Below are 17,810 nucleotides of genomic sequence, written 5' to 3'. Positions count from 1 at the left end.
GTGATCAGGGCCATTCATGCTGCTGTGTGTTTGTACAACACGTAGCACCCCTGAAAATTGGGCACAAGACTGCAGCTCCCAGGTGCCATGGCAGTACAAGTCATTAGTGATCATGAGTTAATCCTCCTACATCTTCAGTAGCTGCAAAACCTGCAGAGGAAGTTCAAGAAGGGCCAGAGGGGCTTTTTTTGTTAGGGCAGGGGCCCTATATTCCCAAGTGCCTCGTACAACAGGGCTGTTACCTGTTGGGAGGTTTGGGTGCTTAGTTCTGCTGCAATACAAATAAGGAAGGGCTGATCTTGAAGCTGGATCAGCTCTGGGGACCCCCAAACCACCCCCCCTGCCCCCTAGGAGGCAGGGATCAGTCTTGGAGGGGGCATTGCTTCCCAGATATGCAGGGGTGGCGCGGTGCAGCCCCAACACAAGGCAGGGGCCTTGTTGCAAAAGCAAACAGGAAGCAACGTGGAGAGCAGCCTCTGTATTTACCAGGGTTTGGTGAGGTTGTTTACTGCGGTTCCTCCCCGCTCTTGGGTTGCTTTTCTTCTTTGCTTTGACATCCTCTTGCAGAGTCGGCACCCTGAGTGGCTGGGTTTCGTGGGCTGCAAGGTGGAAATGTGCTGCCAGGGTGGGCACGGGGATGGGCTGGGGGTGGGTGTTTTCGAGGCTGGGGGAAGACAGATGGGGTTTTGGGGGGGAGGACTGGGGGAGATAGCGGTTCCAAGAAGCTCAGTTCGTTGCCTTGCGTAGAGGAAGAGTCAAAGCCCTTATCATCCAGAGGACATAGGACCTGTAGGACATGGCAACTCCCGAGGAATCTGCTGGATGGCTGTGGTAGCCCCTGCATTGGATCAAGCCCTTCTGTGAAACCCATCATGCTTCATCTTCACCCAGTGATCTCAGGAGGTCCCTTCCAGCCCTAAATTTCCAAGCAGGTGGGCTTCTCTTGCTCCATGTGCCATCTGTTTTTTGCTCACCTGTTGACTCGATCCATGGTTGATGTGGGAGGGGAGCTCTTCTGGAAATCTGACCCTGGATTTTCTTTTGCATATCAGGGCCTATGCAGCAACCAAAACCAAGACCCCTGGTGCTGTGCAAACCCAGGCAGTAGTCAGTCGCTGTCTCGAAGAGCTTGCAGCCTGAGATGAAAAGTGGGGCTGGAAGGGACCTCTCAAGGGCATATCTAGTCCAGCCTCCTGCTCAAGGCAGGATCAGTCATGATTAAACTCTCCCAGTCCAGTCCAACCTGCTCTTGAACATTTTCAGGGATGGAGACTCCACTGCCTCTCTAGGTGCCTGTTCCAGCGCTCAACCACCCTCATAAAAAGTTCCTCCTCCTCTCCAACCTCAGTTTCCCCTGCTGCAGCTTGAGGCCATTGCTCCTAGTCCTGTCCCCTGTGGCCACAGAGGAAAGCCCATCTCCATCCTCTCTGTCATCGCCCTTCATGTATTTGAGGACTGTTAGCAAATCCCCCCCTCGGTCTTCTCTTCTGTAGACTAACTAACTCTAGCTCATCTACCTTTTCCTCATCAGCCCTACTTCCCAGGTCTCTCATTGTTTTTGCCACTCTGTGCTGGACTTTCTCCCATCTGTCCACCTTCTTGAAGTGTGCGGCCCAAAATTGGACACGGGACTCCGGGGAAAGCCTCACCAGTGCCAAACTGAGCAAAAAGTGCAAGTTCTTGTGATGGGGTGCACTGATTTCTTTTGAAACCCTTCTGATCAGCCTTGCTCTTACACCACCAAAGAAATACCATGGGTTATTTCCTTGGAGGAATCAATGGATCAGCCAAAGGATTCGCTAGCAGGATAAGCTGTGTCTCCACTGGGGGCCTGGACAGCTGTGGCTTTCTCCACAAATGCTTCCTAACATGGACAAGGACTGAGGAATGGCTTACAGGTGGTGAGGCCTGGCTCTAACCACTGTGCCGCATGGCTTCATGGATAAGACATGGACAGTAGTGGGGTCCGGAGATCCAGCGGTGGCTGGGGAATTGCGAGTGAGTGGAAGAGCAGGGTCCTGGCTGCAGTCTATGACCCCCAGCAAGTTGCTTCCCCTCTCTTTCACCAACATGGTCTGGCCCTGGGAGCCAGGACACTTGGGATCTATGCCCAGACCTGCATAGAGTCATTTCCCTGCCGCCCCCATCCTTTGTGCTTCTTGTCTCTCTCTGGGGCAGGGCGGTCTTATGCTGTGTGTCTGTGCAGCACCCTTGAAGGGGTCTCCAGGTACAGCTGGGACACAAATGATGGGTGTAACAGTGCAACCCTCTGTGATGAAGAAAGAAAGCCAGATCTGTCTTTAAACCCCGCCTAAATGACACAGGGGAGCGCCTGCTCACTGGAGGAGGGTCAGAAGGCAGAGCTGTGGTGTGCAGTGAAGTGAGCATGTGGCTAAGTTGGGTTTTGGCTTCTGCCCGCAGCTCTGGATGGGACTGGGAAGTGGGATACTGGGTTCCAGGACACTGGAAGAAGCACAGAAAGCATGGGTCAGGACTCCTGGCTTCTCTAGCTAAGGCCAGAAGTGTGTCTGAGGGGCTGTGGAGATGGTGGGGGTGGGGGACTCTGGGCTCATTGCATGACTTTGGGCAAGTCGCTGCCCATTCTCAGTGCCTCAGTTTCCACATCCAGGCAGTGGGACCATCTCCTCCCCTGGTCAGCATGGTAGTCCCCACCCCAGCTGGCTTGTCCCTTGCCGCAGTGACTCAGAAGAAAGCGTGCCACTTGCTGAATCACCACTGCCTCTTCCTGTAGCATCCGGGGCGTTCCCTGGAGGCCTGCCCGGGTGGGGTGTCTGTCCCACCACCCCTGTGTGCCCCTATCTTTGCACCGAGTGCCTTTCTGGGTGGGCCGTGCATGTCGTGGACTCTGTACTGCCGAGTGTGAGAGGTGATTCTCTGTTTGGAGTAGTAGCAGGGCAGACAGTGTTCGGACGTGGGCAGAGGCCCGAGTTCGAGCCTTGCTCCTGACTCATGCTGCAGCCGTCTCCTGTTGACCTGGCCGGCATGCAGTGCCATCAAGTTCTCCATGTCCATGCTGTGCAGCAAAGTGGGAGCTCCTGGCAGTTTTCTGGGCTGCTTCTGGAGGCAGGGACACAGACTGGGATCGACACGGGTGTCTGGTCTGGGGCAGAGCTGCCTCCGATAACCTGTGTCCTGGGCCCCGCTCGGCCTCTGCAATGACTTGCAGAAGAGCCGATTTCATAGAGAACACGCCGCTTGTGAGCAAGAGGCGACAGCTGAGAGCCAGCTGTCCCTTTGCATGTCAGCTGCTCTGGGCAGCGGGGCCGGACTCCCACTTCATGCTGCTTTGTAAAGCAAATCCGGATCCAACCCGTGGGCTCTTGCTGGGGGATACATGGCCGGGCAAGGAGCAGGAGCAGGGCTGTATCGCTTGTAGGCAGGCAGTGAGCCCTGTTGTCAAGGCCACCCCTGTGAAGCAGGCGTGATTCTTTGGAAGTGGCCACCTGTGCGGACACGTGCCCCGGCTGAGCCCCGGGTCATGCAGCAGTGGCCCTTGGGATTGCATCCGTGTCCCCCTGCCCTCGTTGCTGCTTTGCACTGGCTTCTGGAGTGGGGAACGGGAGCCCCATACTGGTATCACACTGGTGCTGAGCTGTTGGCCCTACAGATGACCCTGAAACTGAAAGATCAGGCACCAGGTATCAGTATCACAGCTGCATAGAAACCCCCGAGCAGTGAGCGCGCAGCTGTTCAATCCAGGTCCCCTACAGGTGCGACAGCCCAGCTCCTCCTGGTTGTGCCCTCTGTTTTTTTTGTGCCGTAACAACCCTGTGTTGGAGGTCCGGTGCCTGGAGGCAGCGGGCTCAGGGATGGCTGCACATTGGCTTGGGTCTCTGGGGGGCACCAGTGCCGCAGAGCAATGAGAGACGCCTTCTCTGACCTCTTTCTGTTCTCACAAGCTGCGGCTTTAGCCTGCAAAAGCTTTCAGGCAAGAGCTGCTCATCTGTGCCGTTTCAAGACCATTGAGGCCTTTGCCCTGTCACTAACTCTCCGTGAAACTTCAGTAGAGGAAATAGAGAGTATTTCGCACCCCCTTTTTTCAGACTCACTGTCCTCCCAAACTTCTCCTTGATAGACTCCCTCCCCCGCCTCCCCCCGCAAATGCCAGCTCTTAGTTTTCACTTGTTTTTTGCCTACAGAAAAATACTGGAGTAATTCTTCTGTTGCAAAGAACTGAGAAAGGCCATGATGGGGTAGAATGGTTTTAATGCTATGGATTCCTATTGGGAAATCTCTGGCTTTCTTTTGGGAATCAGGTTGGCACCCATGACAGTGCTAACACAGTGTGGTACCCTGCGGCACCCCTGAAAGGATCTCAAGGCACTTTGAGCATGGCTGCACTACCAGCCTTTAGAAGCCTTGTGCTTGGTTTTTATAGGAGGAAATGGCTGGAAAGAGAAAGGGGGAAGGGAAGAATAAAGGAGCTGATCAGGTTTCTAGTCTATCGATTGAAAGCTAGAAGGGAGTCTTGTTTAAATTTTCAGGCACAAGGGCTGCAGTCATTTCGGAGACTCGCGGAGATGTAGAGCTGGCTCTCCAGAGGTACCCTAGTTCTGCCTCTGGTACTGAGGAGGCATGGAGTATATGGAGACCATCTCCCACAGGATGGTTGTCCAAAGCATCGAAAGCATCTCTGCCTTCCTGAGCTCTGCTACCATTCTCACAGAGAGCACAAAACCAGCCTTGGAGTTGGCCTTGGGCTCCAGGCACGAGCCTGCAGGGTCCGGATGTGCTTGGGGAACAGCAGGCGTGGGCTCCTGCATTTCTCTTCCATGCCTGATCAGGTCGATTTGATCAGTGCTGCTTCACACCTGAGTGCAATTTGCTGGCAGCCAATGCAAATAAAACCCGTTACCCCCTGCTGCATCTTCTCATTCTAGCTTCAGCACGGAGCAGTTTTGGGGCCTGATTGGGAAGGTCTTAAAGGAGCCTGGTTTCCAGACACTTGAGCACCTAGTTTAAAAATCAGGCCTCGTTAAAGACATCCAAAAGCCACTGGTCTCTCTTTTTTTGAGGGGGAGAGAAAACTGATGGTCATTGACGTGTCAGCCCCTTCCAACCTACTCCCCACAGAATCAAGGAAAAACCCCTTCCCTAAGCAGAGGTTGGGTCCCTCTATGTAAAAGGGCTCCAGGCTCCCTGAAGCCCCTGGGGGACTTTGCGAGAGCAATTTGTTCAACGTGGGAAGCACTCAGGTACATCCCCAGCAGAACTATCTGGGCCAGTGAGAAACTACCCAGAGTGGGAGATGGAAAGCAATCAGTCGTCAGGAAGGAAAAATAACCCAGGCGGGGAGAAAATGGAGAAGGAAACTGCAAACTGAAAGTCGGGGGGGAGACATGATGATTGGAAGATGAATGGTTTATTGGAAGACGAATGGTTTGGTGGCTGGGGCACATGACTGATGAGGAGAGGCTGCAGAAACTGGGCTTATTCATTCTGCAGAAGAGAAGGGATTGATAGCAGCCATCAACTCCCTGCAAGGTGGTTGCAAAGAGGGTGGAGCTGGGCTGTTCTCAGTGGTGGCAGATGACAGAACAAGGAGCAATGGGCTCCAGTTGCAGCAAGGGAGGCTGAGGTTGGATATTAGGGAAAAGTTTCTCACTGGGAGGGTGGTGAAGCATTGGAACAGGTCACTCAGATAGGTGCTGGAGTCTCTATCCTTGAAGGTTTTTAAGCCCCGGCTAGACAAAGCCTTGGATGGGATGATCTAGATGGAGCTGATCCTGCTTTGAGCAGGGGGTTGGACTAGATGTGACTTCCTGAGGTCCCTTCCAACCCTCTTTTTCTGTGATTCTTTGCAGAGGAGAATTGGGAAGTCCATGGAAATGGCACATGAGAGGACACGGGAAAGTTTCTGAGCAGAAATGTTTGGAAAAGGAGGGGGGAAAAAATCACTCTTTGTTGCAAAAATTCATTTTGGGGGAGAAAAGCAGACCTGCTGAATTGAAAATACTTTAACATGAGTTCCAACCCGCTCTGGTCCTGGTGAGGTCCTGCTGGAGTCTGGAGCCCTGTCCTCGCTTGCCTCTTGCTGTCTGTAGAGTAATAAAAAGGAGGCCAAGAGCCCCCGTTCAGAGCCCGACCCCACTGTCCTAGGCACAGCGCAAGCACAGGACTGTTTGACTTAGATCTGCCCCTTCAAATCCTGTTGCAGCCACCAGTCAGACCTGTGGCCGTGCGGCTGTCACCTCCTCCCACTGATGGGGGTTATCACTCAGGATATTCTCCCCTGCCTGAAGCCAGGTTCTCAGGCTCTTCAGGGCTTGGCTGAGGCACTGAGCAGGGGTGTTAAGTGCTGCTGAATCAGATCCAGCAGCATCTCCCACCCACTCTGCCCAGGCATTGCTGACAGCACCAAGGGCAGAGAACCGGGTCTCCTGGAGTTTCCCGGGGGTAAAACCTATGTGCAGCAGGGGACGATCGACCTGTGTGAACGCTGGGGGAAGCCCGAGACCCTTGATGGAGAGCCCCTAAGTTTCCTTCTGCCGCAGTTAATCTCTCGACACCTTGCCGTGCTTCTGTTTTCAGGGCTGTGTGCTGGCACACGTGGCAGCCGTGGCCAGCCTTGTTCATCTCAGGGCGGTGGTTTCTCCCCCTTCCCTGCAGTCCTGGACATCATCTGCTCCCACCCTTCCTGAGTCTCCCAGGGTGGATGGTGCAGCAGTTAGGGTCTAGCACTTGGGATGCAAGCTAGGGGATGAAGCCCCCTTCTGCCACCAACTGCCTGTGTGACCTGGAGCAAGTCACTTAGCCTCACCCTGCCTCGGTTTCCCGTGCTGGGGAATGGGGTTCCTAGCACTTCCCTTCTGCGCTTGGCTGTGGCAGGGACAGGTGCTGAAGAAACACTTCTGAGGGCTGAGCGGGGTGGGAGCATGCGTCTTGCTCAGGCTCTTCCATCACGGGGCCAGTGTAGAGGGCAGCTCAGCCTGCTCTGGTCTTCCGGTATTGATGATCCTCCCTTTCTCTGCAACGCCTGCTTGGAATCACCCAGCAAATACAGACTGCCCAATAGTGGGGGGTCCCTGGGTGAAATGGGGGGTTGAGGGGCTGCATGCGAAAGGGCGGATGCTATAGGAGGAGGCATCTTTATCCCGGGATAGCTGCGGCCGTGTTGGTTAGTTTCATGGTGCCGGCTGCGGTGGCAGAGTCGACTCCCCGGTGCCTGCGCAGGGGGATCGGCAGAGGTTTCTGGCCAGCCCACATGTGTAGGGACGAGGTACAGGCTGCAGGCATCTGGGCTGCAGCTGCCTCCAGGTCTTCATTGAACACACTGCTGATGAAGAGAATGCAGGGCAGGAAATGGCCATTGGTGATCAAATGGATGTCAGAGGTGTGAATGTCCTGGGGGTGTGGGCCACCTGTGGTTTTGTGGGTGAGAGTTGGATCTAAGGGCTTAGGGGTCCTTAGAGCTCCTCAGTGGGAGGTGATGGGCTGTTGGTTTTGGGAGGGGAGGTGGCCTGGTGGTTGGAGCAAGGGGCTGGATCCCCTGCTTCCTGTGGTACCTGCAGCATGCTAGTCTCTGCTGTTCCCCCTCTCAGGTCCCCCTGCCATGTGCGTGTACAGCACTTGGCACCCCACGGCCCTCGTGGTGCTTGGTCAGGCCTTCCCAGACCAGCAGCCGTTTGCAAGGCTGCAGTACGAGGCTCCCTAGTGACGCTGCTCCAGTTCGGTGCTAGGGTGGCTATGGAGGCATCTGCAGAGGTTCACAATGTCTCATTGGTCCAGAAAGTTTGGAAAGCGCTAAGCAAGTTGCTGTGCTCATCTGCCTCCTCGCAGCGTTACAGGCCTCCACATCCTCTCTTAGTTCAAAGAAAGAGCAGCGGGGGGGAAAAGGAGAGAGAGAAAGAAGAACTTCTCCCCTTAATTGCTGCAAACCCAGTGCTGTTCTGCTGCGATGTAGGGGCAGGCTCGTTAGCAGTTTGTGGAGCAGGCAGGGTCCTTACCGAGGGTGCTCAACTGGCGGCAGCCCCCACCCAGTCTAACTGGGTTTGTACTGGAGCCTCAGCTGGCATCAAGGTGTTGTAAAGCCAAAAATCCCCTGTCTCAGCTGCTGTTTCCGCCTGAGCAAAAGTTTTTCCAGGGGACCAAGATCAAGACCTCTGTTGTTACTGAGGTGGCTCTGCCAGGCTCCTGGTTTTACACCCGCCCAAGTCTGCAGGATGTGGTCCCCTCATCATCTCTTTCTTGCTCTCTCCCTGTGCTTTTTAATGAGCCAACCTCTCATCTGTCACATTAAACCTCCTCATTACCAGGTATCTGGATTCTGCGCTGACAACAGTGACAGGGGAGGCTGCAGCCCGGGTGCCGTGGCGGGCGGCTCCGGGGAGCTGGCAGCTGGTTATTTCATGCCCTGCAGGGAGCCGAAGGGGTGGGTGCGGGAGCTGCATAATAGGCCCCACGCTTCCCTTCATTTAGAAAACTGTACTTCGTGCGGAGGAAAATTACCCGGTCTCCAGCACCGGGGCCCCTGATAGATAAAGGGCAGTTGGCAAACAAGGCGGCAGCTCGGAATGAGGCCTCGATCCCCCCGGCGGGGATGAACTTGCCTTTCCAGCTGCAAATGACTTGGGTAACTTTGGGCGAACTTGCTGGGTGTGTTGCTAGAGCAGCCAGGATGACTGGAGCTGGGCAGCTGGAGGCAGGACTCCTGGCTGTCGGGGTGGGCTGGGGTGTTAATGGTTAGGGGAGGGATGCATTTGGAGGAAGAGCGCTTGGGGAGGAAGGTGGGTAGAGGCCAGGCTGTGGAGTCTGGACTCCTGGGTTCTCTTCCTACCTCTGCAGAGGAGCACGGCAAGGAGAGAGGGCTTTAGAGTTGGAGTCCATAGGTTCAGTGTAGCTGGGGACTGCTTGCTAGCTGGGAGGTGTCTGGAGAAAGCCAGCCAGGAGTGATGCCAACAGTGTTTTTCCTTGCAGCTCTGTGCCCTGGGGTTGCACAGGTGTGTCCACAAGTCCTGGCCATCCTGCTCCTCCTGCTCTGCTCATGCTAAAGCCAATCCACAGGGCTCTGGGAAGGGTATTCCACTCCTCCCTGGCCTATATGACCCTGCTTGGGGTCCCATGGGGCAGGGGGCCAGGTCATGCCTTCTGCCCACCCGTGTGGGCAGCTGAGCTGAGCCACGAGTGTGTTTGTACTTGGGTTTGTGGCTGGATCCGAAGCCGGCTGGAGCTTCTCCTCTGGGCTCAGGGTCACGAGCATTAAGCCCATGTCTGCCCTAAGCCCCGTTGGCTTGAGGAGTGAAAGAACTACCCACCCTGCTCTGAACAGGACCCAGGCCACGCCAGCAGCCTGCCCCTCGCTCCAGACAGCTGCCAGCTGCCATTTGCCGAAAGCAGCTGCCGCGCCTGCCATTCTGCGCCGGATTCTCAGTTACACTAAAGCCCCTTAGGCTACCCTGAAAGCATAATTTAGGGGGGGCTGTGGCCCCCCTTGAAGGGGTCTCCCTGGCTGCTGAGAAGCTGGCACAAGAGCCCTGCCTTGCTCGCAGCCCCTGGCGCAGTAGATGGAGGAGGTGGGCCCTGAGTGCCCCATGCTGTGGCTATTCTTGGTGTTGCGGGGGCCCCTGGGAACAGCGTATAGGTTACAGCCACCCTGAGTTGAGGCCAAGATGGGCTGCAGCAGGGAGCGGAGGCATCAGGGGGTTGGCTTTTATGGCCACTGCTGTTTCAATCTTCACCCAGTCACTGCCACAGTTTCCCTATCTGGAGTGGCAGCAGAGGGCACCCTTGTGGGCACTGTGTCCCAGCTCTTGTGTGGCACCTTTGTTCCCAGAACTCCTGATGCTTTGTAGAGGCCAGTATTGTCACCCAGACACCGAGGAGAATTTTTCCAGTTGGAGAAACCGAGGCACGGAGCTGAGAAATGCGGGGGTGGACTAGAACTTGGGTCTCTGGTGAGCCAATCTAGCTCTCTGCCCATTGGGCTGCATTGCCACTACCCTTGCTACAATGCCCATGTGCTCCAGCAATGAGTGCTGTAGGAAGACTCCTCACGTACATGTCGGCTCCCAGGGGATGCTTGGCTCTACTGCGTGGCCTGCTGGATCGGTGCAGCCCAGCCCCCCAGTGTTCCCCACCTTATGCACCCGTTTTTCATGCTCGCTTTGCATGGGGACCACATGCCTGCAGGGCATTAGGGGAATCGGGCCCTGTATATTCATTCTCCCTGTTCCATCCTGGCCCCCAAGCGCTTGACAGGCAGCGTTTTCTGTCCATGGGGCCCCATTGATCTTGGCACAGGTTGCGGTTTTGTTCCAGCTCTGCAGAGCTGCTGTGCAGCTGGCATCCACTGCTCTCCCAAGAGCGCCTGAATCTGGGTCATGAATGGATGTTGCTCTTAAAATTTCTCCAGAGCCTTCTTGAATCCAGCAGCTGTCCTTATCCTCCCGGCCTCTGGGGGTTGGTACCTGCAGCCTGGAGGATTAGGGGGAGAGGAGGTCTGTATGGCACAGGTGTTGGGGCCCAATCCCAGGAGTCTGTAAATCTCCAGGAGTCTAGAAATCCACTTGAACACGTCCCTGCAAAGCAGGAGTCATTTCCCCTCTGTTTGGTGGAACCACCCTGCCTTGACCTTGTCCTACCATCAATACCAGAGGCCAGACCTGCCCATGCCGGTGTGTTTTGCTAGGGATTTGCCCCCGGTTTTGGCACCTTTGGCTCAGGCTTTGTACAGGGAACAAGAGGAGTAGGTTATTTTGCTGCCTGGGCCCCTGCCATGGCATTGCCCCAGGCACCGTGCCTTTGCAGGGTGTTCTGCCCTTTTGATTGCTTCCCGCCCCATGGCCCAAGCTTGTGCCTGTAGACTCAACACAGGAACCTAGATAGCATCATCCTGAAACCAGAATACAAGCTTTGGAGGGAGACTTGAGTGTGTTTGTGCGGTTTCCATGTGGGTTTGGAGATAAGAGGGTGCTTAACAATGCTGTGCTGGGGACTTAAAGCACTGGGCATCTCTGAGTCAGGAAAGTGGGAGAGGGTGGAAACACATGCATGCATGCACACACACATGCACTTGCACACACATACACATCTGCTTGCACAGCTTGAAGTCTCTGTTCAGTTTGGCTTTGCACTACTCCTGGCAGTGACCCCAGTGGCACCACAGCAGGATCTTTGCTTTCATTTCCATTTCCAGGGACACCGATTGCCAGCTGGGGTCACAGAGGCTCTTGCTCTGCAACTCTCTCTAAGACTTGTCACAGTCAGGTTCGTAAGACTTGTGTCACAGTCAGGTAGGTACCCAGGGCTGCCAGTGTTCCCTGCTTGAGCTGAGAAGCTGATGGCTGTAGGTGAGCACCCATTGCAATGTCACGAATGTCTTACCTGGACCAGCTATCCTCTGGGGTGGGTTACACTGGCCTCTTGCCCCTTGGGTAGCCAGAGCCCCTCGTAAGCACCCTCCAAGCTCCCTCCTCACCGTTTCCATCAAATCATGCATGTGTTGAGTGAGAAGGGACCCCTAACTTGCCCCCTCTAACCCATCTTTGTAGCTCTCCTTGGCAGAGATGCCCAAGCACCACCACATGGTCCAGGTTGTTCTTAGTGCTTCTTTGGGCTACCCTGCCCATCTGCATCCACGATTCGTTTCACGCTTAGGCTGTAAGCAATTTGGGGCTGCAGCTGTGCCGGTGCATGCTGAGAAGGCCCACGACAGGCGTGAAAGGTGCGGTTGGTTGGCTGCAGTCACTTCCCCAAACAGCAACTAAAGAAGTTAGGTCCTGCCAGACTGACTCAGAGCAGGGCTCTGCTCAGGCTAGTGGCCTATCTCAGTGGCCAGAAGTGGCTGCTGCAAGGAAAGGACGGAGGAACACGGGGCCTCTTGGGCCGCATGGTCTATGGGGCTAAACCTACTTATAAACTGGCTGTGGGAAGCTCTCTCCCTGCTCCTCATCTGAGGCTGCCCAGTGCCCTGGAGCAGAAACTTTAGCCATTCCCAGAGATTTTCAGTTCCTTTTTAAACCCTGGTGATTGGAGCTTTGAAGACCATTGCTCTGAATCGCACCATGCAGTTGGCCTCATCCCGCCTGTCCTGTGGCAGGGAGTTCCACAGGCCCCTTGTGTGTAGCATTGAGCTGCTCAGAACAGGCTCTTTTCTTTGAAAATCCTCCCTTCTCTTGCATTATAGCACATGGCGAACCCCAGCCTGATCATGCCCTGGCTCTCAGTCAGGTTCCTCTGTGTATAGGTTGTAGCTGTGTAGGTCTAAGGACATAGGCAAGGTTCTTTGGGTAAATCTGATACCTTTTATTAGACCAATTCAAATAGCTGGAAGAATCGGGTTCCCATGCATTCATCTCCTCTGTAAGACAACCCCCTGAAACCTTTCAGCCTGTCTTCACAGGAGGGTTTGCTTTTCCTCTTGTCTTTGAACCCCATCTCTCAGTTCAGCTCCCCATGTCCCTAAGGTTTTGGCACCATTGGGGACTACAAAAGAAATGCCCATGGTGCTGGCTACAGCTGGGGAAACAGGTTAGCAAGGTAGGGTCAGGAGAATGCCAGTGTGAACTGCTGCGAGCACTGATGTGAGTGTGCCCGTGTCCTTTTAAAACCATGATCTCTGCTTCCGGTGCCTGGCGCTCCACGGGCTGCCTTCCATTGGTGCAGCTCAAAGTGCTTTAGAGGCATTAATTTTTTAAGAGGCTCCATCTCTTTGCGGAGCACTGCGGGCAGACGCGGTAGAGGAGAGGGGCAGTGGCTGAACCGAGGGGGTTTCCACTCCTCCGGCCCTAGTTTGGAGGTTAAGTGCTCTTCTAGATCTGAGGCAGACAAGGTTGTTTGGGTAAATGTGATATCTTTAATTAGACCAACTAAATAGTTGGAAAAATTGTTCTTTGCAAGCTTTCAGGCACAAAACCCTTCTTCTGGTGTAGGGAGAATATAGGACTTGCTTTTTGCCATGATGCCTTTATAATATCCTGTGATCCTTCCCAAAGACCTTGGACCTGAAGTGCTGGTGCATCACCCCCTGCTCTAACCACAGCATCACAGTGCCACACTTTTTATTTGTCTTTCACTTCCAACGTTCGTTAGCAGCTGCTCTACGAGTTGCCTGTGATGCACCTCCAAAAACAGGGGTGAAGGGGCTGATTTATTCATCCTGTTCCCAGCGAGAGGGAGAACGTAGGATCTGACACAGCTTTGCAAAGAAGAGACGGAGACTGAGATACTCAAAAAGGCCCCAGGATTTGGATTGCATCGATGCTCCAGTGGTTTCAATTGGGGTTCTCGTGCCATGGCAGGACTCTGGCATGTGGGGATGTAGGGGAACCTGCTCCGAACGCAAGATTTCTGATGGCTGTCAACACTAATTTATTGTAGAGAAGTGAATTAGGAGGAACCTAATTAAAACATGCAAAATGATGAGGGGCCAATGGAAAGTGACTGTGGATTATTTTTTTCACCCCTTCCTGTAGAAGAACCAGGGGAGATTTGGTGACATTGAAAAAGAGCAAACTGGAAAATGCCAACTTTTCCCCTAACAGCTTCATGGGGCATTAAAGAGGCTGGATGTGTCTCTGAATATTGAGAAAATTCAGTATCTAGTAACAAGAGATTTGGATGAGAGAGAGAGCAAGAGCCTTTCTCTGCACTGCCCCTTAAAATTTAGGAGACCAGGAGCTTGGATCGGATAGGCCGAGATTCCTGGATTTGTGGGAAAAAATATCCTCCAGCTGAGATTATTACTACGATTTTTTTTTCCTTCTCTGCCTTATGAAATGCAGACTCTGCTCCTTCACCCGTCCCTCCAATTTAAAGCAATTTATCTGGAGCTGGGTATGAATTACTCAGCACAGAGTTAACCAGCACCTGCTTGGATTTAATTGGCACGTCTGTTAATTGCTGTGATAGTCATACTTGTGTAACAGCAAGGCGATGGGGGAATGGATTCAGAAGTTCTCTGCTGATGGCGTTCCCTCGCCCAAGCTCATTGTTCTGCGTCCCTCTGGAAGGGACCAACCAACCATTGCCATCTCATTAGGCTGATAGTTTCTGTGCCTGGTGCCCCTGTTAGGGCTGCCAGCTCTGGGTGTTGGAGGGCTGGGTATAGCGGTCTCCTCTGAAGCGCTCCATTAGTTTGCAGTAGGATTTAGGGACCCCGAGTGAAGTCGCAGTGCCCTTTTATAGGGTTATGCAGCACCAAGCATGGTCTCTGCCCTTGAAGACCTGAATGTCTCGATGGACAGGGGAGAGAGCTGCTGTCCCCACTTTACAGATTGGAAATGAAGTCCAGCCTGAGGCACTGCTGGCCTTGGAAACCCATGGGATCCAAGAGCAAAAAGCTGAGCAAGACTCCCTTACCTGCAAGACTGTTCATACATTCATAGATGTTAGGGGCTGGAAGGGACCTCAAGAGATCATCGAATCCAGCCCCCCCGCACTCAGTGAAGGCACTTTGCAAGTGTGAGAACCCAGGGCTGGACTGAAACCCTGGAGCAGGAAGGTCCAGGTGTTGGGGTCCGATCTGTGCTCTTCCCCCCCATTTTGCAGGTGGGGAAATCAAGGCAGGAAGGGAGGCTGTGGTGGAGGAGGAGATTGACCCCAAGTGTCTGAAGCCCTCGGGGAATGCCCTGCCTGCTGCATTGTGCTGGATGCATCCCTCCTAGGTGCATTGCACACAGCCAAAGGGAGTTGTGTGCTCAGCTCCCCCGTAGCTCCCATTGGGCAGGTGCATCCGCGACTAGGTGTAAGTTCAGCCACGGGGGCATCTCTTCGCTCACTCCCTGGCTTCAAACTGCCTGAAACCATCACCTGGTGAGGAGGGGAGGAGAAAAATGTGACCAGCTGTTGCATGGTGATGGTTTCCATGGAGACCCTTGCAGCCGCATGCATGTGGTAAGGCTGTTGGTATCACTTCATGCCCTGCTCTCCCCGATGCACGGGAAAAGGAAAGAAAATCCATCGCGGCAACTTGGACGGGAGCAAATCAGCCCTGCTGAAGGCAAGGGGGTTACACTGGGGCGGGCTGGGTCTGCCGTGCCTGTGTTCTGGCAGGGAGTGCCCTGCCCTGGCATGCTAAAGCCTTGGGTTCAAATCCCATGTCCGGTCTGACTCGGGCAAGGGACAGAGGGAGAAAAAGGCGTGCCTTGTGCCTCATTTTTTCCATCTCTCAAATAGACATAATGACGCCTGTCTCAGAGAAGTGTTGGGAGGAAAATCTCTTGTTGATGGTTGTGAGGTTCTGGGATGCTGCAGGGTTGAGAGTCTTGTAGAAGTGTCCAGGGTCTGACTGTTGGATGCAGAAGGGTACTTAGGACATGGGGTTTCTGCAAACTCTCTCCCCCCCCCCCCCCAAAACAAAAAAACAAAAACAAAACCAAAACAAAAAACAAACACATTATCAAAGGGCTTGGGGTCCCCCCCCTCCTTGCATGCATTGGTCTTGTATTTGCAGCTGCTTAATATGAGCCTACATCTAACAGCACTCGAGGCTGCAACTTTAAAAGCGTTGTCTCCTCTTGGCTTGTGCAAATGTTAACTTGTGTCCTACCATGTGTCTTTCTCTTTGGACCTGAAGTGTGTTTGCCACAAATGATCTTGCGGGGTGTGTGTGTGTGTGTGTGTGTGTGTGTGTGACAGGCCTAGTGCAAACAGTGTTCTGAGTTGGGCGTGTTTCATGTGCCTCAGCACGGGAGCTCAGAAGGAGCCTCTGGCTGCATTTCTTTAGCTTGCAAGCATCAGTTAAAAACACCCGTGTGTGGTTACAGTGTCCAAAAGAGGCACCTGGTCAGGAAACCTGAAAGAACACGTCGACTTATAAATATCTTAAAAAAAAAAAACCCAAACAAGCCCAGCACTACGAAGAAAATGCAGGTGACATTTTCAAGGCTCTTCTCCTGGCTGATGGGTCACATACGCTGTCCCGCGGGTTGCTGTGCCTGTCATTAAGCAATCCCGATGAGCTGAGAGGTCAGGGTGCCTCTCTCTCTGCTATGGACAGGTATCTGGGGAGGTTTCAGAGCAGCTGGAAGGGATGCGTCTGTCAAAGATTGGGTGGCCGATTCTGGACAGAGATCTTCCTTCTGTTTTTAGGCAAGACTCAAATAAAACCCCACTGCAGCATTGTCCACTAGCAGCTCCCTTTCTTTTTCGTGCAGGGTCTTTTAGCTGTATCTGGAAGCCCCTTGGTGCCAGGTGCTGAACGTACTGATGACATATTCTGCCATCAGAATAGATGACAGGTGGGAGGAGAAACTGAGGCAGGGGGAAGAGTTAGGGTCGCACAGTAGCTCAGTGGCTCTCAGGGTAGTGTTTGTCTGCTAGTCCCCTCTGCAGCCTCTCCAGCTACCAGCCTGTACCGCTCCACTACCAGTGAGTAGCACCTCCCATGATGCAGCCAGACCTTGTGCTTTCCTCATGCCCAGTGGATCTTGCACTGCTCTTTTTGCACACCAGTACCCCCCATCACTTGCATGAAGCACAATCAGCATCTGTGTTGTGGGGGGATGGGGGAGTTCATTTAAGTCTGAAATGCTTTGTTTGCATCGGTGATGTGGCACGGTTGGAGTTGGTAGATGCTGCAGGGCTCTCAGCACCTCTGGAAATGACAGGATGAGACCCAGAAGGGTCCGCAAGAGATCCCAGGATTCTAGGCTGTGTCCAGGAAGGAGTGTAGCCCTACGGGATTGGCATCAGGGCACCTGGGTTTGGGGGATATAAACCCTCATCCTTTGTCCATAGCAGCCACCAGCATTCAGCAGAAATGCCCGCTCCGGTCAGCTTATCCCCAGTTTGTCCAGTATGAAGTTCAGAAATGCTTGCTTGGGTTAGCTTATCCCCAGTTTGTCCAATATGCCGTTCTTGGCATCCTCCTCCAAAGCAGCTGGATCCAGGCATCAGGGCTAGAGGAATCTCTGGTCTGAGTCCGGCATCCCTGCAGCCAAGCAGCTGCCATGATGACTTGGCTGTAGCCAACCCCCGAGTGCTTTTAGCCTAAACGCTTTGTATTTCTGTTGGAGGAAAACAGTGCAAAAAGAACAAACGCGAAGTCTCCATAAGAGAGGAACGAGTCCCTCCCTCCCTTCCTCTCTGAACCCAAGAACTAATCTTCAGTGGCCGTGAAACCAGCCGCGCTTCACGTGGGTCAGTAAAACGATGCCTCTTTCCAGTAGCCGAAACCCTGCGTGTTTGTTCCCAGCCCTGGAATCCGTTCTGTTGTGATGTGAATGGCCAGAAATAGCTCAGCCGGCACTGAATGAACTTTTTTTTGGACAGAAAATGCCCTTTGGGTTATTTTTCCACCCCCCTTCTTCTTTCTCTTTGTGAAATAAGAAAACTGGAATAGTGTCATCTCCGTGGGAAAATCCAAACAAAAATCTCCCCTTTTATTTTTTCCCCCTGAAACTGGGCCTGGGGGAAGTCTCAGCAGAGGATATCAGAACTGTATTTCTTTTTGTCTTTCCTCCCTTTTATCTTCCATTTTTCCTTCCTTTCACGCCCCTTCTTGGAGTTCACTGCATCCTCCGAGGGGTACGTGTGACATGGTTCAAGGTGGGGCATCATCCCACCTGTCTCCCCACTACATGGGGGCATTCCCACATGTCCCAGGTCCCTCTCCCCCTCCTCCTCCATTGCGGTGAGGCCGGTGGTGATGTTTTATTAGCTGAAAAGGGACATGTGTCAATAAATAAGCACCGATTCCACCAGTAAATGGCATTTCCATCACATTTGTCCTTGTTGAAAACCTTGCTGCCGGGAGGTAAAAAGAGCCTTTTTGTTGCCTTTGTGTCTCCAGTGAATAACCACGGCTTGGGCTCCCAAACGTTCTTCTTTCATAGGAAATGAAAAGTTCA

General features: G+C 53.6%; 1 protein-coding gene across 10 annotated transcripts in view; it reads left to right on the top strand.

The window, feature by feature from the left end:
- Nucleotides 1–17,810, top strand: part of MEF2D (myocyte enhancer factor 2D) — a 101,270-nt gene that overhangs the window by 34,007 nt on the left and 49,453 nt on the right. The window lies entirely within an intron of this gene.

The sequence above is a fragment of the Alligator sinensis genome, unplaced genomic scaffold (assembly GCF_000455745.1).
Source record: "Alligator sinensis unplaced genomic scaffold, ASM45574v1 scaffold811_1, whole genome shotgun sequence".
Taxonomy (NCBI): domain Eukaryota; kingdom Metazoa; phylum Chordata; order Crocodylia; family Alligatoridae; genus Alligator; species Alligator sinensis.
Note: the sequence above shows the minus strand (reverse complement) of the source record. Positions and strands in the feature narration are given on the sequence as shown.